This window comes from Coregonus lavaretus, assembly GCF_964263955.1.
Source record: "Coregonus lavaretus genome assembly, chromosome: 24".
Taxonomy (NCBI): Eukaryota; Metazoa; Chordata; class Actinopteri; order Salmoniformes; family Salmonidae; genus Coregonus; species Coregonus lavaretus.
This window is the reverse complement of record NC_140011.1, coordinates 38,128,919-38,148,151: the sequence shown is the minus strand read 5'-3', so window position 1 is coordinate 38,148,151 and position 19,233 is coordinate 38,128,919. Positions and strand designations below refer to the sequence as shown.

The 19,233-nt window shown below is 45.4% G+C and overlaps 1 pseudogene across 1 annotated transcript; it reads right to left on the bottom strand.

Moving 5' to 3' along the window:
- Positions 1-194: 194 nt before the first annotated feature.
- On the bottom strand, positions 195-11,992 carry LOC311099967 (G2/mitotic-specific cyclin-B3-like; annotated as a pseudogene). Its single transcript has 11 exons — positions 11,915-11,992; positions 11,602-11,700; positions 9,946-10,046; positions 7,864-7,978; positions 7,678-7,779; positions 7,506-7,598; positions 5,635-5,772; positions 5,325-5,473; positions 5,017-5,166; positions 555-686; positions 195-276 (listed from the first exon to the last, which is right to left on the bottom strand). The product of its transcript is annotated as a G2/mitotic-specific cyclin-B3-like (transcript).
- Between the last annotated feature and the right edge of the window lie 7,241 nt (positions 11,993-19,233).

Genomic DNA, 19,233 nt, shown 5'->3' with positions numbered 1-19,233 from the left:
TATTGGCTGTTTCACATCGTTCCCATCACATGTATTTTGTATTAAGTGTAGAAATAACAACTGAAACAAATTCAACAGGTTGTGCTCTCGCTGATTTGTAAAAATGTTCCTCTACAAGGAGACAACAAATATGACATACAAATAAATAACCTATTTACACTATTAGTAGACAGAGTACCTCTCCGGCGGTTCGCTTAGGAGACTTGTTGCTCTTTCAGAGCATCTTCTAGTGTCTGGACAGCCACCAAGGGGATACATGCTACCTCAAAGAACACTCTGAAATACAAGAGATTCTTAAATAAATACATGTTTTCTTCCTGGACATAGAATGCAACTAAAACACTTACGTCTAGATTGAGAACCCCTGGTTTTCCTTGTTCTAGTTTACATTTGACATTTTAGTCATTTAGCAGATGCTCTTATCCAGAGCACCTTACAATTGGTGCGTTCATCTTAAGATAGCGAGGTGAGACAGCAACATATAAATCGTAGCAAGTATATTTTCCCCCGTGAAAGGGTATGTCTGTCACCTACAACAGAGCAAGGTGCCTTACTTGTGGGAATACTTGGTAGTGACGGCTGTCAGCTTGTCATCAGTAGGACAGGCCAGCATGGAGCGCAGCATCTTCACCAGGGGGGGTTAGCTCCTTCACAGGGTAGCCAGTGTGGTACTCCAGGATGGGTGTCTGGGGTACATTTACATTTACATTTACGTCATTTAGCAGACGCTCTTATCCAGAGCGACTTACAAATTGGTGCATTCACCTTATAGCCAGTGGGATAACCACTTTACAATATGTTTATTTTTATTTTTTCTTTCTTTGGGGTGGGGTAAGGGGGGGGTAGAAGGATTACTTTATCCTATCCCAGGTATTCCTTAAAGAGGTGGGGTTTCAAGTGTCTCTGGAAGGTGGTGAGTGACTCCGCTGTCCTGGCGTCGTGAGGGAGCTTGTTCCACCATTGGGATGCCAGAGCAGCGAACAGTTTTGACTGGGCTGAGCGGGAACTGTGCTTCCGCAGAGGTAGGGGGGCCAGCAGGCCAGAGGTGGATGAACACAATGCCCTCGTTTGGGTGTAGGGACTGATCAGAGCCTGAAGGTACGGAGGTGCCGTTCCCCTCACAGCTCCGTAGGCAAGCACCATGGTCTTGTAGCAGATGCGAGCTTCAACTGGAAGCCAGTGGAGTGTGCGGAGTGTGCGGAGGAGCGGGGTGACGTGAGAGAACTTGGGAAGGTTGAACACCAGATGGGCTGCAGCATTCTGGATGAGTTGTAGGGGTTTAATGGCACAGGCAGGGAGCCCAGCCAACAGCGAGTTGCAGTAATCCAGACGGGAGATGACAAGTGCCTGGATTAGGACCTGTGCCGCTTCCTGTGTAAGGCAGGGTCGTACTCTCCGAATGTTGTAGAGCATGAACCTACAGGATCGGGTCACCGCCTTGATGTTAGCGGAGAACGACAGGGTGTTGTCCAGGGTCAAGCCAAGGCTCTTCGCACTCTGGGAAGAGGACACAACGGAATTGTCAACCGTGATGGCGAGATCATGAAACGGGCAGTCCTTCCCCGGGAGGAAGAGCAGCTCTGTCTTGCCGAGGTTCAGCTTGAGGTGGTGATCCGTCATCCACACTGATATGTCTGCCAGACATGCAGAGATGCGATTCGCCACCTGGTTATCAGAAGGGAGAAAGGAGAAGATTAGTTGTGTGTCGTCTGCGTAGCAATGATAGGAGAGGCCATGTGAGGATATGACAGAGCCAAGTGACTTGGTGTATAGCGAGAATAGGAGAGGGCCTAGAACTGAGCCCTGGGGGACACCAGTGGTGAGAGCATGGGTGCGGAGACAGATTCTCGCCACGCCACTTGGTAGGAGCGACCGGTCAGGTAGGACGCAATCCAAGAGTGAGCCGCGCCGGAGATGCCCAACTCGGAGAGGGTGGAGAGGAGGATCTGATGGTTCACAGTATCAAAGGCAGCAGACAGGTCTAGAAGGACAAGAGCAGAGGAGAGAGAGTTAGCTTTAGCAGTGCGGAGAGCCTCCGTGACACAGAGAAGAGCAGTCTCAGTTGAATGACCAGTCTTGAAACCTGACTGGTTTGGATCAAGAAGGTAATTCTGAGAGAGATAGCAAGAGAGTTGGCTAAAGACGGCACGCTCAAGAGTTTTGTAGAGAAAAGAAAGAAGGGATACTGGTCTGTAGCTGTTGACATCGGAGGGATCGAGTGTAGGTTTGTTGAGAAGGGGTGCAACTCTTGCTCTCTTGAAGACGGAAGGGACATAGCCAGCGGTCAAGAATGAGTTATAATAATAATAATAATATGCCATTTAGCAGACGCTTTTATCCAAAGCGACTTACAGTCATGCGTGCATACATTTTTTTTTTGAGTTGATGATCGAGGTGAGGTAAGGGAGAAGGTCACCGGAGATGGTCTGGAGAAGAGAGGAGGGGATAGGGTCAAGCGGGCAGGTTGTTGGGCGGCCGGCCGTCACAAGTCGCAAGATTTCATCTGGAGAGAGAGGGGAGAAAGAAGTCAAAGCATATGGTAGGGCAGTATGAGCAGGACCAGCAGTGTCATTTGACTTAACAAACGAGGATCGGATGTCGTCAACCTTCTTTTCAAAATGGTTGACGAAGTCATCCACAGAGAGGGGGGGGGGGGGATTCAGCAGGGAGGAGAAGGTGGCAAAGAGCTTCCTAGGGTTAGTGGCAGATGCTTGGAATTTAGAGTGGTAGAAAGTGGCTTTAGCAGCAGATACAGATGAAGAAAATGTAGAGAGGAGGGAGTGAAAAGATGCCAGGTCCGCAGGGAGTCTAGTTTTCCTCCATTTCCGCTCGGCTGCCCGGAGCCCTGTTCTGTGAGCTCGCAATGAGTCGTCAAGCCACGGAGCAGGAGGGGAGGACTGAGCCGGCCGGGAGGATAGGGGACATAGAGAGTCAAAGGATGCAGAAAGGGAGGAGAGGAGGGTTGAGGAGGCAGAATCAGGAGATTGGAGGGAGAAGGATTGAGCAGAGGGAAGAGATGATAGGATGGAAGAGGAGAGAGTAGCGGGAGAGAGAGAGCGAAGGTTGCGACGGCGCATTACCATCTGAGTAGGGGCAGAGTGAGTAGTGTTGGAGGAGAGCGAGAGAGAAAATGATACAAAGTAGTGGTCGGAGACATGGAGGGGAGTTGCAGTGAGATTAGTAGAAGAACAGCATCTAGTAAAGATGAGGTCAAGCATATTGCCTGCCTTGTGAGTAGGGGGGGACGGTGAGAGGGTGAGGTCAAAAGAGGAGAGGAGTGGAAAGAAGGAGGCAGAGAGAAATGAGTCAAAGGTAGACGTAGGGAGGTTGAAGTCACTCAGAACTGTGAAGGGTGAGCCATCCTCAGGAAAGGAACTTATCAAGGCGTCAAGCTCATTGATGAACTCTCCAAGGGAACCTGGAGGGCGATAAATGACATGGATGTTAAGCTAGAATGGGCTAGTGACTGTGACAGCATGGAATTCAAATGAGGAGATAGACAGATGGGTCAGGGGAAAAAGAGAGAATGTCCACTTGGGAGAGATGAGGATTCCTGTGCCACCACCCCGCTGACCAGATGCTCTCGGGGTATGCGAGAACACATGGTCAGATTAGGAGAGAGCAGTAGGAGTAGCAGTGTTTTCAGTGGTAATCCAGGTTTCCGTCAGCGCCAAGAAGTCGAGGGACTGGAGGGTAGCATAGGCTGAGATGAACTCTGCCTTGTTGGCCGCAGAACGGCAGTTCCAGAGGCTGCTGGAGACCTGGAACTCCACGTGGGTCGTGCGTGCAGGGACCACCAGGTTAGAGAGGCAGCAGCCACGCGGTGTGAGGTGTGGAGAGAACAGGGATAGACAGAGGCATAGTTGACAGGCTACAGAAAATGGCTACAATAACCCAAATATAACTCTCCCAACTTCCACCTCAGAAACTATAATTGTTGTAAACTACAGCGGTTCAATGTTTTCTAGGAATAGACTAACTTAGTTTATTCAATAGAAATGCGCGTTTAACTATACTGAACAAAAATATAAAAACGCAACAATTTCATTGATTTTACCAGGTTGCTGTTCATATGAGGAAATCAGTCAATTGAAACAATGTATTAGGGCCTATTCTATGGATTTCATATGACTGGGAATACAGATACGCGTTGGTTGGTCACAGATACCTATAGAAAAAAAAGGGCCTCAGGATCTCGTCACAGTATTTTAGTGCATTCAAATTGCCATCAATAAAATGCAATTGTGTTCGTTGTCCGTAGCTTATGCCTGCCCATACCATAACCCCACTGCCACCATGGGGCACTCTGTTCACAACGTTGACATCAGCAAACCGCTCGCCCACACGACACCATACAGGTGGTCTGCGATTGTGAGGCCGGTTGGATGGACATACTGCCAAATTCTCTAAAAACGACGTTGGAGGCGGCTTATGGTAGAGAAATGAACATTCAATTATCTGGCAACAGCTCTGGTGGGCATTCCTGCAGTCAGCATGCCAATTGCACACTCCCTCAAAACTTGAGACATCTGTGGCATTGTATTGTGCGACAAAACTGCACATTTTAGTGGCCTTTTATTGTCCCCAGCACAAGGTGCACCTGTGTAATAATCATGCTGTTTAATCAACTTCTCGATATGCCACACCTGTCAGGTGGATAGATTATCTTGGCAAAGGAGAAATGCTCACTAACAAGGATGTAAACAAATTTGTGAACAAAATTTGAGAGAAAAAAGCTTTTCTGGGATCTTTTATTTCAGCTCATGAAACATGGGCCTTTACAGGTTGCGTTTATATTTTTGTTCAGCATAGCTTGAATCCACAGAGATATCCAATGTATTTTCCATCTGCCATTCTTCCATTTAAACTATCATGTGTGTCTGTGCTGATCAGTCTTTACCGAGAACCCAAATTAAATGAGATATGGCAATCAGCATTAATGGGAGCCATGCAGTATGGGATTGGTGTTTACAAAGGAAGAGTTGGCGTGATTATAGCAGCTGATTGTACACTCACCCATCCTCCCAGGCCTTTAGTGATGAGGGCCAGGAGCAGACAGGCAGCAGCCAGGCGAGAGCCTCTCTCAGGAACCTGCTCCAGCTCCAGAAGGCTCAGCTCATACACATAGCGAGCCAACGTCAGAGTCTCCATACTGGCCCTCACACACTGGGGAGAGGAGGGAGAATCAATCATGTGTCCATCTATTTACTAACACAGCATATCAACGAATACATCTCCTTTTTAAAAAAAATGGGAGACCTCTGAAGCGTGAAGTGTTTCAAAATACATTCCTGAGTACTGCCAAAGGACAAGGAAGGTCTCACCTTGGCATAGCGTCGGAGAAAGTGGTAAGGGACCGGAATGTGTATATCAAACTTCAGTGCCTGCAAGATGTTTATCTCCATGGCAATAATCTCTTCCTTTTGTAGGCGCAGATGTACATGAAATCATTGATACAAGGCGGAGTGCATTCCTAAGGGAGGACAACAATACTCAGTACTTACTAATGGAAGGATAATGTTTCACTTTAATAGCAATTCATGATTAGGTCAGAACTGTTAAGCTTCTAAGCAACATGAGGAAATATTCTGGTGTTCAGGTCTCTGACCAGTCCCGTACCCCTCAGGGCCTCACCTCGAACTTGGACGTGATGAGCATGGCTGTGGTGCCAATGAGCTGCAGGCTCTCCCTCATGACGACACTGCAGGCCAGGTAGTGGTCCATCAGCTTCACCGCCAGGTAAAGGCTCTTGTGGTTCAGCTCAAAGTTTTCCTGAAGGAGGAGCAGAGGTAGACGTTCAGATCTAGAATGTGTTAGGGCAGCTACAGTGAGGGAAAAAAGTATTTGATCCCCTGCTGATATTGTACGTTTGCCCACTGACAAAGAAATGATCAGTCTATAATTTTAATGGTAGGTTTATTTGAACAGTGAGAGACAGAATAACAACAAAAAAATCCAGAAAAACTTATGTCAAAAATGTTATAAATTGATTTGCATTTTAATGAGGGAAATAAGTATTTGACCCCTCTCAATCAGAAAGATTTCTGGCTCCCAGGTGTCTTTTATACAGCTAATGAGCTGAGATTAGGAGCACACTCTTAAAGGCAGTGTTCCTAATCTCAGCTTGTTACCTGTATAAAAGACACCTGTCCACAGAAGCAATCAATCAATCAGATTCCAAACTCTCCACCATGGCCAAGACCAAAGAGCTCTCCAAGGATGTCAGGGACAAGATTGTAGACCTACACAAGGCTGGAATGGGCTACAAGACCATCATCAAGTAGCTTGGTGAGAAGGTGACAACAGTTGGTGCAATTATTCGCAAATGGAAAAAACACAAAATAACTGTCAATCTCCCTCGGCCTGGGGCTCCATGCAAGATCTCACCTCGTGGAGTTGCAATGATCATGAGAACGGTGAGGAATCAGCCCAGAACTACATGGGAGGATCTTGTCAATGATCTCAAGGCAGCTGGGACCATAGTCACCAAGAAAACAATTGGTAACACACTATGCCGTGAAGGACTGAAATCCTGCAGCGCCCGCAAGGTCCCCCTGCTCAAGAAAGCACATATACAGGCCCGTCTGAAGTTTGCCAATGAACATCTGAATGATTCAGAGGAGAACTGGGTGAAAGTGTTGTGGTCAGATGAGACCAAAATCAAGCTCTTTGGCATCAACTCAACTCGCCGTGTTTGGAGGAGGAGGAATGCTGCCTATGACCCCAAGAACACCATCCCCACCGTCAAACATGGAGGTGGAAACATTATGCTTTGGGGGTGTTTTTCTGCTAAGGGGACAGGACAACTTCACCGCATCAAAGGGATGATGGACGGGGCCTATGTACCGTCAAATCTTGGGTGAGAACCTCCTTCCCTCAGCCAGGGCATTGAAAATGGGTCATGGATGGGTATTCCAGCATGACAATGACCCAAAACACACGGCCAAGGCAACAAAGGAGTGGCTCAAGAAGAAGCACATTAAGGTCCTGGAGTGGCCTAGCCAGTCTCCAGACCTTAATCCCATAGAAAATCTGTGGAGGGAGCTGAAGGTTCGAGTTGCCAAACGTCAGCCTCGAAACCTTAATGACTTGCAGAAGATCTGCAAAGAGGAGTGGGACAAAATCCCTCCTGAGATGTGTGCAAACCTGGTGGCCAACTACAAGAAACGTCTGACCTCTGTGATTGCCAACAAGGGTTTTGCCACCAAGTACTAAGTCATGTTTTGCAGAGGGGTCAAATACTTATTTCCCTCATTCAAGTGCAAATCAATTTATAACATTTTGACATGCGTTTTTCTGGACTTTGTTGTTGTTATTCTGTCTCTCACTGTTCAAATAAACCTACCATTAAAATTATAGACTGATCATGTCTTTGTCAGTGGGCAAACGTACAAAATCAGCAGGGGATCAAATACTTTTTTCCCTCACTGTATAACCAAAACACATGTTGGTGTGATGAGAATCAATCAGCCAACCAAACAAAGTTATCTGGAACCAAAACTAACCTGAAGTTCAACCATCCAGTCCACCAGAATCCCTCTCATGTCTTTGTTCAAGTCCGGCTGACTGTTCAAGTAATCCTTTAAAACAAACTTCTCCTGAAGAAAAATTATAACATTTCATTCAGAGGATGTATTATCCTCCACCATATTAAAACGCCCCAAGACAACAACTTACCTCTCTCGCCCTCAGGTAGTCAAATATTTCCTTGGCATACTCGGCGCTCATGGAAACGTCACCATGGAGTTCCTTGTTAATGTCAAACTCGTCAGGCATCACCTGGGAATAGGACACAGGCAGAGGAGAATGACTGCCTTGTTGAACCCAGAGGGCTGATAGCATGGATGTGTGTCTGTCTCTCACCGGTCTCCCTGGGAATAGAGCGGTCTCCTCCTGTGGCCATACCACCAGGTCTTTCTCTGGGGATAGGCCCACCTCCAACTTCTTAGATTGCCCATTAGAGCACACAGCTTTAGGCCTACAAAAAAAAGAAAGAAAGGTTTTAGCTGTTTTGGGGAGAGAACATATACAAACACAAAATGGAGACATCTGATATACAGTGCATTCAGAAAGTATTCAGACCCCTAGACTTTTTCCACATTTTGTTACGTTACAGCTTATTCTAAAATTGATGAAATTATTCCCCCCCTCATCAATCTACACACAATACCCCATAATGACAAAGAAAAAACTGTTTATTTGAAATGTTTGCAGATTTACTAAAAATAAACAAGTACCTTATTTACATAAGTATTCAGACCCTTTGCTATGAGACTCGAAATTGAGCTCAGGTGCATCCTGTTTCCATTGATCATCCTTGAGATGTTTCTACAACTTGATTGGAGTCCACCTGTGGTAAATTAAATTGATTGGACATGATTTGGAAAGGCACACACCTATCTATATAAAAGGTCCCACAGTTGACAGTGCATGTCAGAGAAAAAACCAAGCTATGAGGTCGAAGGAATTGTCCGTAGAGCTCCGAGACAGGATTGTATTGAGGCACAGATCTGGGGAAGGGTACCAAAACATTTCTGCAGTATTGAAGGTCCCCAAGAACACAGTGACCTCTACCATTCTTAAAATGGAAGAAGTTTGGAACCACCAAGACTCTTCCTAGAGCTGGCTGCCCGGCCAAATTGAGCAACAAGAACCCGATGGTCACTCTGACAGAGCTCCAGAGTTCCTCTGTGGAGATGGGAGAATCTTCCAGAAGATCAACCATCTCTGCAGCACTCCACTAAATCAGGCCTTTATGGTAAAGTGGCCAGACGGAAGCCACTCCTCAGTAAAAGGCACATGACAGTCCGCTTGGAGTTTGCCAAAAGGCACCTGAAGGACTCTCAGACAATGAGAAACAAGATTCTCTGGTCTGATGAAACCTAGATTTAACTCTTTGGCCTGAATGCCAAGCGTCACGTCTGGAGGAAACCTGGCACCATCCCTACGGGGAAGCATGGTGGTGGCAGCATCATGCTGTGGGGATGTTTTTCAGCGGCAGGGACTGAGAGACTAGTCAGGATCGAGGGAAAGATGAACGGAGCAAAAGTACAGAGAGCTCCTTGATGAAAACCTTCTCCAGAGCACTCAGGACCTCAGACTGGGGCGAGGGTTCACCTTCCAACAGGACAACGACCCTAAGCACACAGCCAAGACAACGCAGGAGTGGCTTCGGGACAACTCTCTGAATGTCCTCGAGTGGCCCAGCCAGAGCCCGGACTTGAACCCGATCGAACATCTCTGGAGAGACCTGAAAAGAGCTGTGCAGCGACGCTCCCCATCCAACCTGACAGAGCTTGAGAGGATCTGCAGAGAAGAATGGGAGAAACTCCCCAAATACAGGTGTGCCAAGCTTGTAGCATCATACCCAAGAAGACTCAAGGCTGTAATCGCTGCCAAATGTGCTTCAACAAAGTACTGAGTAAAGGGTCTGGATACTTATGTAAATGTGATATTTCCATTTTTATTTTGTGCAAAAATGTCTAAAAACCTGTTTTTGCTTTGTCATCATTGAGTATTGTGTGTAGATTGAGAGGGAAAACGATGTTATCAATTTTAGAATAAAGCTGTAACGTAACAAAATGTGGAAAAAGTCAAGGGGTCTGAATGCACTGTAGCTACAGTAGTTTAGGCTGTTTTGAACTGAACAAATTAATGGACATCCTAGTTGATGGAAACATTACAAATGCTCATTAGTCAGATAATTATCCCATTAGAGTAGACTGATCTAATTCTAACCCTATCGGATAGACCTCCGGTCGTTTTCTGTGTGTTCTAACTAGAAGATATCCGAGCCACTTGCTCCACTCCACAATGAGAAACCGAAATGGGCATTTTGTGTCACCTCGTCAGTGACCGTGTCGAACCCATTCTATCCAATCTAGATCTTAAGCTTTCAGTGAGTGATGATCAGTGTGGTGAAGAAATGGCTCTGAGAAACATTACTCTTTCAGATTAGCTTCATTCTTGGCAGCTTCTTTGCTCCTAAGTGCCTTCTTGGCAGGCTTCTCAATCTTGGTCTGGTTGTTCATTTGGATCTTGGTAGCCTATTCAAAACGGGTAAATGAGAGAGACAACAGTAAATCTTTATGACCATTCAGATTGTTACATTTCCTCAGAAGACACGTCTACATTTTAAAGGGGCAAATAGGGTACCAATCTAGCAGTAAATAGGGTACCAATCTAGCAGTAAATAGGGTACCAATCTAGCAGTAAATAGGGTACCAATCTAGCAGTGCTACACCATTCATTACACATACTGGCAACATTTATAGGATCAAAGCTGCTTAAAAATTACACAACAATAATTCAATATATACACACGGAGTGTACAAAACATTAGGAACACCTGCTCCTTCCATGACAGACTGACCAGGTGAAAGCTATGATCCCTTATTGATGTCACCTGTTAAATCCACTTCAAATCATTGTAGATGAAGGGGAGGAGACAGGTTAAAGAAGGATTTTTAATCCTCGAGACAATTGAGACATGGATTGTGTATGTGTGCCATTCAGAGGGTGAATGGGTAAGACAAAAGATTTAAGTGCCTTTGAACGGGGTATGGTAATAGGTGCCAGGCACACCGGTTTGTGTCAAGAACTGCAAAGCTGCTGGGTTTTTCACACTCAACAGTTTCCCATGTGTATCAAGAATTGTCCACCGCCCAAAGGACATCCAGCCAACTTTACACAACTGTGGGAAGCATTGTAGTCAACATGGGCCAGCATCCCTGTGGAATGCTTTCAACATCTTGTAGAGTCCATGCCCCAACGAATTGAGGCTGTTCTGTGGGCAAAAGTGGGGGCAACTCAATATTAGGAAGGGTTGGGATCAAGACAAAAACAAACATCTATGGAAAAATGTCCCACTCTTGGCAATTTATTATTGTGATGCAGCGCTCAGTATTGACCAACACCCTCTTACAATGGCTTTGGGCCCCTTCCCAGAAATCAGCTATTTATTCAAAACTCTAATAATGGGATTATTCGATCATGCTAAACCACGGGGCACTGGTCTATTGCCCGTGACATGAACGGGCAAATACGGCGAGGGAGGAGCGCCCTTCTCAAATCGAACAGTAATCTGCAGTGCTGTTGTCAACAAGGCAGCATTGTGCATCGTCTAGACACATGCAATATATATTTTCAATAAAACATGTTTGAATTTTCAAACTAGTTGTTTTCATTGGGAAGGCAGATAAAGCATTTATCAAAAGCAATCACTTTTGCATGTGAAAACACAGAATTCTACGCATTACTCAAAGTGCTTAATTACGTCAAGCCTACCCAGGCCAGATTAATCTAATCCCCTCAATGATTCCGGAAACTGCTTTGAAACAGTGTCAGGTGTGCAGTGTTTGTACGTTATGACATTTCCAGTACATCCTCAACTGGTATAATGGAGATATTTTCTGAAATATTTATATAATATTGCTTGTCCAAGTATGAGTTACAAAATCGCTGTGGAATCTGTAGTTATAAATGCGATATTTTGAAATATGTAATATATATTTGAAAATGTCTCCTGTTGAAAGATTAATATTGCCAACAGTTTAACCACAGGTTATTTTCAGAATCAATTTACACATCCACAAGCACCACAGTTGAAAACCCTTGGTCAATGGTGATGTCAACGAAGGCAGATCTTTTCTTTACGCCACCCTGTGGAGAAGATGTGGACCTCTTATTGTGAACGCCTTCCTCCTGAGAAAGACAAAGACCGGGTCATTTTCTTCATTTTGCAGAGAACAAAAATAATTTAGCTAGACCTTGTTATAGCTAGCTAGCTACTACTCTTTGGCCTGATCAGGAAAACAGTGCATCATGTTCAATCATTGCAACACTCTTTTTCAAAAGGCAGGATTTCATCAGACAGCAGATGTGAGTTTGATAACATTAGCTTCTAGCTAGTTACCTGATTCTCCATCCCACCTATTGATCCTTTTCCATGAACTTTGATGGAAGAGGGGTTCTTTCCCTTTGAGAAAGACATCTCTCTGCTCCACCGGGATGGTAACGTTATACTGTGATGTTTGGTAGCTAATAGTCGTTTCTGTGGGAAAAGCCATGTCGTTAGCCTGTTTGCTGAAGTAGGTGGCACTAGCAAGGCATGGCTAGCTAGACGCTGGGGACAGCAGACTACCGTCTGACCCACTGGAATTGTGATATAAGTGAAATAATCTGTCTGTAAACAATTGTTGGGAAAATTACTTGTGTCATGCACAAAGTAGATGTCCTAACCGACTTGCCAAAAGTATAGTTTGTTAACAAGAAATGTGTGGAGTGGTTGAAAAACGAGTTTTAATGACTCCAACCTAAGTGTATGTAAACTTCTGATTTCAACTGTACATTTAGAATAAGAATACACGCTTTAACACATTTATGCCTTAGCATTCCATGCATCATGTAGCAGCCATACATTTTCACATATATTGCATCCTTTGCTACTACTGTTACAGTTGCTTTGTATAAGCAGGTCCTGATATCCAAATCCTGACAGCATCCTTGAATCATAATATCCTAATCTCACAGCACCAGTTGTTCTGTAAACACCAGAGAGAATCTCACAACATCAGGAACCAACTGTGTCCTTGGTTCATAATCATGTGACTCATAGATGCTGCTGAAAGCAAGTGCAACACACTAAAATGGAAATGCAATAATCATGTGGAATTTCAAGTCATTAACCCCTGCTATGTTCCCCTGACATTAATGCAGCAACCTTGAATCACTTGGAGTTCTACCTAAGTTGCACCTTTCCAGACCCTTGTGTTTCATCTCTACCTCCTCCCTCTTCTTCATTTCTCTGTCTTCCTTCCTCACCCTCTGGATCTCCTCCTCCACCACATCTCTCTACCTTGATCCCGCCTTCTCCTTCCTCTCTACCTCCTTCATCCTCGTCTTCATTTCTTCCTTTGCGCTCTCGTCACCCTTCTCCAAAAGCTTCTCTCCCTCCTTTTGTATCTTCTCCAGCAGTTTATAGAGAACATTCAGTGTCTTCATGCATTTCTGCATCTACACTCTCCTTTACTCTCTCTAGCTCCCTCTCCATTTCTCTCCTCCAGCCCTCTCTCTCTCCATTTCTCTCCTCCAGCTCTCTCTCTCCATTTCTCTCCTCCAGCCCTCTCTCTCTCCATTTCTCTCCTCCAGCCCTCTCTCTCTCCATTTCTCTCCTCCAGCCCTCTCTCTCCATTTCTCTCCTCCAGCCCTCCCTATCCATTTCTCTCCTCCAGCCCTCTCTCTCTCTCTCCATTTCTCTCCTCCAGCCCTCCATCTCATTTCTCTCCTCCAGCCCTCTCTCTGTTCTTTCCTCCAGCCCTCTCTCTCCATTTCTCTCCTCCAGCCCTCCATCTCAATTTTTTCTCCTCCAACCCTCTCTCTCTCCATTTCTCTCCTCCAGCCCTCTCTCTCATTTCTTTCCTCAGCCCTCTCTCTCCATTTCCTTCCTCCAGCCCTCCCTCTCATTTCCCTTCTCCAGCCCTCTCTCTCCATTCAACTCTTCCAGCCCCCTCTCTCCATTTCCCTTCTCTAGCCCTCTCTCTCCATTTCCCTCCTCCAGCCCTCTCTCTCAATTTCTTTCCTCCAGCCCTCTCTCTCCATTTCTCTCTTCCAGCCATCCCTCTCAATTTCTATCCTCCAGCCCTCCCTCTCCATTTCTCTCCTCCAGCCCTCTCTCTCCATTTTTCTCTTACAGCCCTCTCTCTCCATTTTTTCTCTTCCAGCCTTCTCTCTCCATTTCTCTCCTCCAGCCCTCTCTCTCAATTTTTTCTCCTCCAGCCCCCTCTCTCTCCATTTCAGTCCTCCAGCCCTCTCTCTCCATTTCCCTCCTCCACCCCTCCCTCTCCATTTCTGTCCTCCAGCCCTCTCTCTCCATTTCTTTCCTCCAGCACTCCCTCTCCATTTCTCTTTCCTCCAGCCCTCTCTCTCCATTTCTCTTCTCCAGCCCTCTCTCAATTTCTCTCCTCCAGCCCCCTCTCTCTCCATTTCTCTCCTCCAGACACCTCTCTCTCCATATGAGGAGCTGGCTGGGAGAGAAAAGACATCTAGTGAAATGTGATCTGCTCACCAGGGTTGCTGGCAGACGGCACCACCTGCTGTTGTCCACACTGAACCCCTACACTGCTCCAGGAGCACTGTACTGAGGCTGACTCGCTCCCTGTTGGGTGTGTTAGACACTGGGAAAGCATTAAAAAAAGACATCAACCAACTAGCAAATCAACAAATCAACCAACCAACCAATCAACCAACAAATCAACCAATCAACCAACAAATCGACCAATTAACCAACAAATCAACCAATCAACCAACAAGTCAACCAATTAGCTAACAAATCAACCAATCAATCAACCAATAAGTAATCCAATCAAAAAGTCAATAGGTCAATCAATAAGGCAATCAACAAGTCAATAAACGATTCAACCCAACCAATCAGTCAGTCAATCAACCCAACCAATTAAAGATTAGACTACAGATTATTGATGAGAGCAAACTCAGAGCACAAGGATCATGTCTGTTGTCCTCTCTCTGGGTTTTCAGGTCGGTGGGGGGAAAAAGAGATTGGGAAAAAGGGAAAGAAATTAAATGTCATTTCCACCTGATGAGTTCAAGTATCTAGACTTGGGTGTCACTTGGGCCAACAGGTTGCTGATAGGTTTGCGTTTTTCTCTTCATCAAGTGTTCAGTGGAAGTGGCTGATGAAATCACATTATGATGCTCCAGAATGATGGCCCCAGAGTGCTGGTCACAGAGTGCTGGTCACAGAGTGCTGGCCCCAGAATGATGGCCCCAGAGTGCTGGTCACAGAGTGCTGGTCACTTAGTGCTGGTCACAGAGTGCTGGCCCCAGAATGATGGCCCCAGAGTGCTGGTCACAGAGTGCTGGCCCCAGAATGATGGCCCCAGAGTGCTGGCCACAGAACTAGAATGAGATTCTATTTCTACGGTTATGGTACTGTCACATTGCCTTGTACAACACCAGTAATTCACCCATGCTTTGCCAAATGTGTCATAACTTTACTTACATGATTTGTGAAGCGTTTATGTAGGCCTTATAAAGGGCTTATGAACCATATAAAGGGCTTATGAACCTTAACATCATGTTACCATCTCTGGTGATCAACACCCCAGCCAGCGGCAACATTATGTTGCTGTAATTGGGAGTTTCTGACAGTAGAGGGCACTCTGTGCATTTTAATCGTCATGCCATTGACTGCTTGAGACATGGAAGACCGCTTGAGACATTATATCCGGAACAAGTAGGCCTAAATCCCTGAAATCATTTAACACCAGGAATGTGTGTGTGTGTGTGTTAAATCTGCAGTCTGATGCACAGCTGCAAGGTCCATAAGGCCGCTGCATACACAAAATCCAGCTGTGTTGGAATGGACAGTGCCAAAGAAGGCACTGAGGACAAAAGGGGATTGCAGTGAAAATGCATATTATGTTGAAAGTCCCCACTCAACAGCCAGCACAAGTTTGAGTAGGCCTATGTGATGTCTAGGGGCACATAGCTCTGATTACACCCCCACATCTCAGCTGTGACCAGACCATTGGGTCCAGCTGCAGACCTCATCTCTCAGGCCCCTCATCTCTCAGGCCCCTCATCACTCAGGCCCCTCTCTGTACTGCCACCTACTGGACACCTCATCTCTCAGGCCCCTCTCTATACTGCCACCCACTGGACACCTCATCTCTCAGGCCCCTCATCTCTCAGGCCCCTCTCTATACTGCCACCTACTGAAGACATCTCTCAGGCCCCTCTCTATACTGCCACCCACTGGACACCTCATCTCTCAGGCCCCCTCTCATCTCTCAGGCCCCTCTCTATACTGCCACCCACTGGACACCTCATCTCTCAGGCCCCCTCTCATCTCTCAGGCCCCTCTCTATACTGCCACCCACTGGACACCTCATCTCTTAGGCCCCCTCTCATCTCTCAGGCCCCTCTCTATACTGCCACCCACTGGACACCTCATTTCTCAGGCCCCCTCTCATCTCTCAGGCCCCTCTCTATACTGCCACCTACTGGAGACCTCATCTCTCAGGACCCCTCATCTCTCAGGCCCCTCTCTATACTGCCACCTACTGGAGACCTCATCTCTAAGACCCCTCATCTCTAAGACCCCTCATCTCTAAGACCTCTCATCTCTCAGGCCCCTCTCTATACTGGCACCTACTGGAGACCTCATCTCTAAGACCCCTCATCTCTAAGACCTCTCATCTCTCAGGCCCCTCTCTATACTGGCACCTACTGGAGACCTCATCTCTAAGACCCCTCATCTCTAAGACCTCTCATCTCTCAGGCCCCTCTCTATACTGGCACCTACTGGAGACCTCATCTCTAAGACCCCTCATCTCTCAGGCCCCTCTCCCCCTCTCCAATGCCAGTGTAGTCCCGTGTAGCTCAGTTGGTAGAGCATGGCGCTTGCAACACCAGGGTTGTGGATTCGATTCCCACAGGGGACCAGTATGAAAATGTATGCACTCACTAACTGTAAGTCACGCTGGATAAGAGCGTCTGCTAAATGACTAAAATGTAAAAATGTAAACGTCACTTCCAGGCCTGGCACATGAGACGGAAGCGGAAGACTTCTTTCTGTTTAATATAAAAGAGGATAGCGTCCAAACAACAGACAATGCACTTTAGGTCAAAACTAAAACACAATAAACGTATGAATGGTACACAGTGTCCGTCGCCCCCTGCCTGCCGAGCACTGTTTTCCCGCAGTTCTGTTAATGTAGTGCGGCTAGGGAAGTAGCTAACTAGCTAGCTAGGACACCGGTACACAGTGAATGTATGAACTTACAATACCAATGTAAACAATGCAACTTTTTAAAGGCCCAGTGCAGCCAAAAACATGATTTTCCTGTGTTTTATATATATTTCCACACTATGAGGTTGGAATAATACTGTGAAATTAGGAAAATTATAATAATTCCCTTTTAGTGTAAGAGCTGTTTGAAAAGACTGCCTGAAATTTCAGCCTGTTTTGGTGGGATGGAGTTTTGGCCTGCCTGGTGACATCACCAGGCGGTAAATTAGTTAATAGACCAATAAGAAAGAGAGTTCGAAACCTCTCTGCCAATAACAGCTAGTTTTCAGTTTTCCCCTCCCCACTCAGTGTTTCGAACTCTCTATCTAACTTGTACTAAGAGTTGGCTAGCTAACGTTAGCTAGTTATCTAGCTAACGTAATGTTAGCTGTGTTAGCTAGCTGCTTGGCTACAACTAGGATAACAGAAAGTGTGTATTGTAATGGCTTCAACCACCAACTGCCTGTGAGTCTCTCACACACACGCATACATTCACTTACAGTATGTACACGCACATACACATTGTACACACTTACATACAGCTCTTCTGCGTTCATTCTGCCCATTCATACAACCCCAGTCTACAGTATATAAACCCATTCTGCATTCCAACAACTCTTTCCTAACTCCACACTACCCTAAAGCTGATGACCTGCCAACTCAACCCCCCTCTCTGTCTGTGTTAGTTGCTTCACTGCCGAGCCCGGTGTGTTCACCATGTTCGCAGAGCAGCTGAAAAAGTCCTACTTCAACATCCTAATCAAGCCAGAGAGGCTGGGGAAGTGAGTGGGATTTCAGTCTGACACTGACTGCACAACCCTATATACCGTCTCTGGCTGCTCTTTCTTTGCAACTCCAACCACCCATTTTCTTATGTGTATGTGTGTCTCTCTCTCTCTCTCTCTCTCTCTCTCTCTCTCTCTCTCTCTCTCTCTCTCTCTCTCTCTCTCTGTCCGTCTCCCCCCCCCCCCCCTCTCTCTTCTTCAAATGTTTCAGCTAGGACCTGGGAGATGGCCTCACTCCATGGATGGACAGTCCTATTTTCAATAACACACTCCTGAGGCTGCTGTGGGAAACTGTTTTACCATGCAAGGGTCTACTGTTATGATTGTGAATGGAAATGTATCCTGTTATTGTGCTTAAGCGTGAGTCTGGGTCAGTGTGACCTATGTTGAATTAGTTGACAGGGAGAGAGGGCCTGTGTGCCTTCTCGGCTCTGCTTGTGTGAGTGTAAATCAAATCAAAGTTTATTGGTCTCATACACAGATTTGCAGATGTTATCGCAGGTGCAGTGAAATGCTTATGTTTCTAGCTCCAACAGTGCAGTAATATCTCAAATATATCAGAATGAGCAATATAAGAAAGAGCAATTTTAGAGTCTGGAATATACAGTATATATACTGTATATACACACAGTGCCTTCAGAATGTATTCATACCCCTTGACTTTTTCCACATTCTGTTGTGTTAACAGCCTAAATTCAAAATGGATTAAATAGATTATTTTTCTCACCCATCTAAGCACAATACCCCATAATGAAAAAGTGAAAACATGTTTTAAGAAATGTTAGCACATTTATTGAAAATGAAATACAGAAATATCTAATTTACATAAGTATTCACACCTCTGAGTCAATACTTTGTAGAAGCACCTTTGGCAGCGATTACAGCTTTCTGGGTAAGTCTTTAAGAACTCCACACCAGGATTGTGCAACATTTGCCCATTATTAGTTTCAAAATTCTTCAAGATCTGTCAAATTGGTTGTTGATCATTGCTGAATACAATTTTCAGTTCTTGCCATAGATTTTCAAGTAGATTTAAGTCAAAAATGTAACTCCACCACTCAGGAACATTCACTGTCTTCTTGGTAAGCAACTCCAGTGTAGATTTGGCCTTGTGTTTTAGGTTATTGTCCTGCTGAAAGGTGAATTCATCTCCCAGTGTCTGGTGGAAAGCAGTCTGAACCAGGTTTTCCTCTAGGCCAATGACACAAAATCTCAAATTCAGACTGTACACAACAAAATGTGGAAAAAGTAAAGGGGTGTGAATACTTTCTGAAGGCACTGAAGTTTGTGACTCTACACATCTGTTGGATGCATTTGCTGTTTGTTTTGGTTGTGTTTCAGATTTTTTTGTGCCTTATACAAATTAATGGTAAATAATGTATTGTGTCATTTTGGAGTCACTTTTATTGTAAATAAGAATAGAATATGTTTCTAAACACGTCTACATAAATGTGGATGCTATCATAATTATGGATAATCCAGAATTAATCGTGAAAAATGGTGAGTGAGAAAGTTAATGACACACAAATATCATACACCCCCAAGACATGCTAACCTCTCACCATTACAATAACGGGGGAGGATAGCATTTTTTGGAGGGCCTACCTACCATATCTATTATTTTATTTAAAAAAAAAA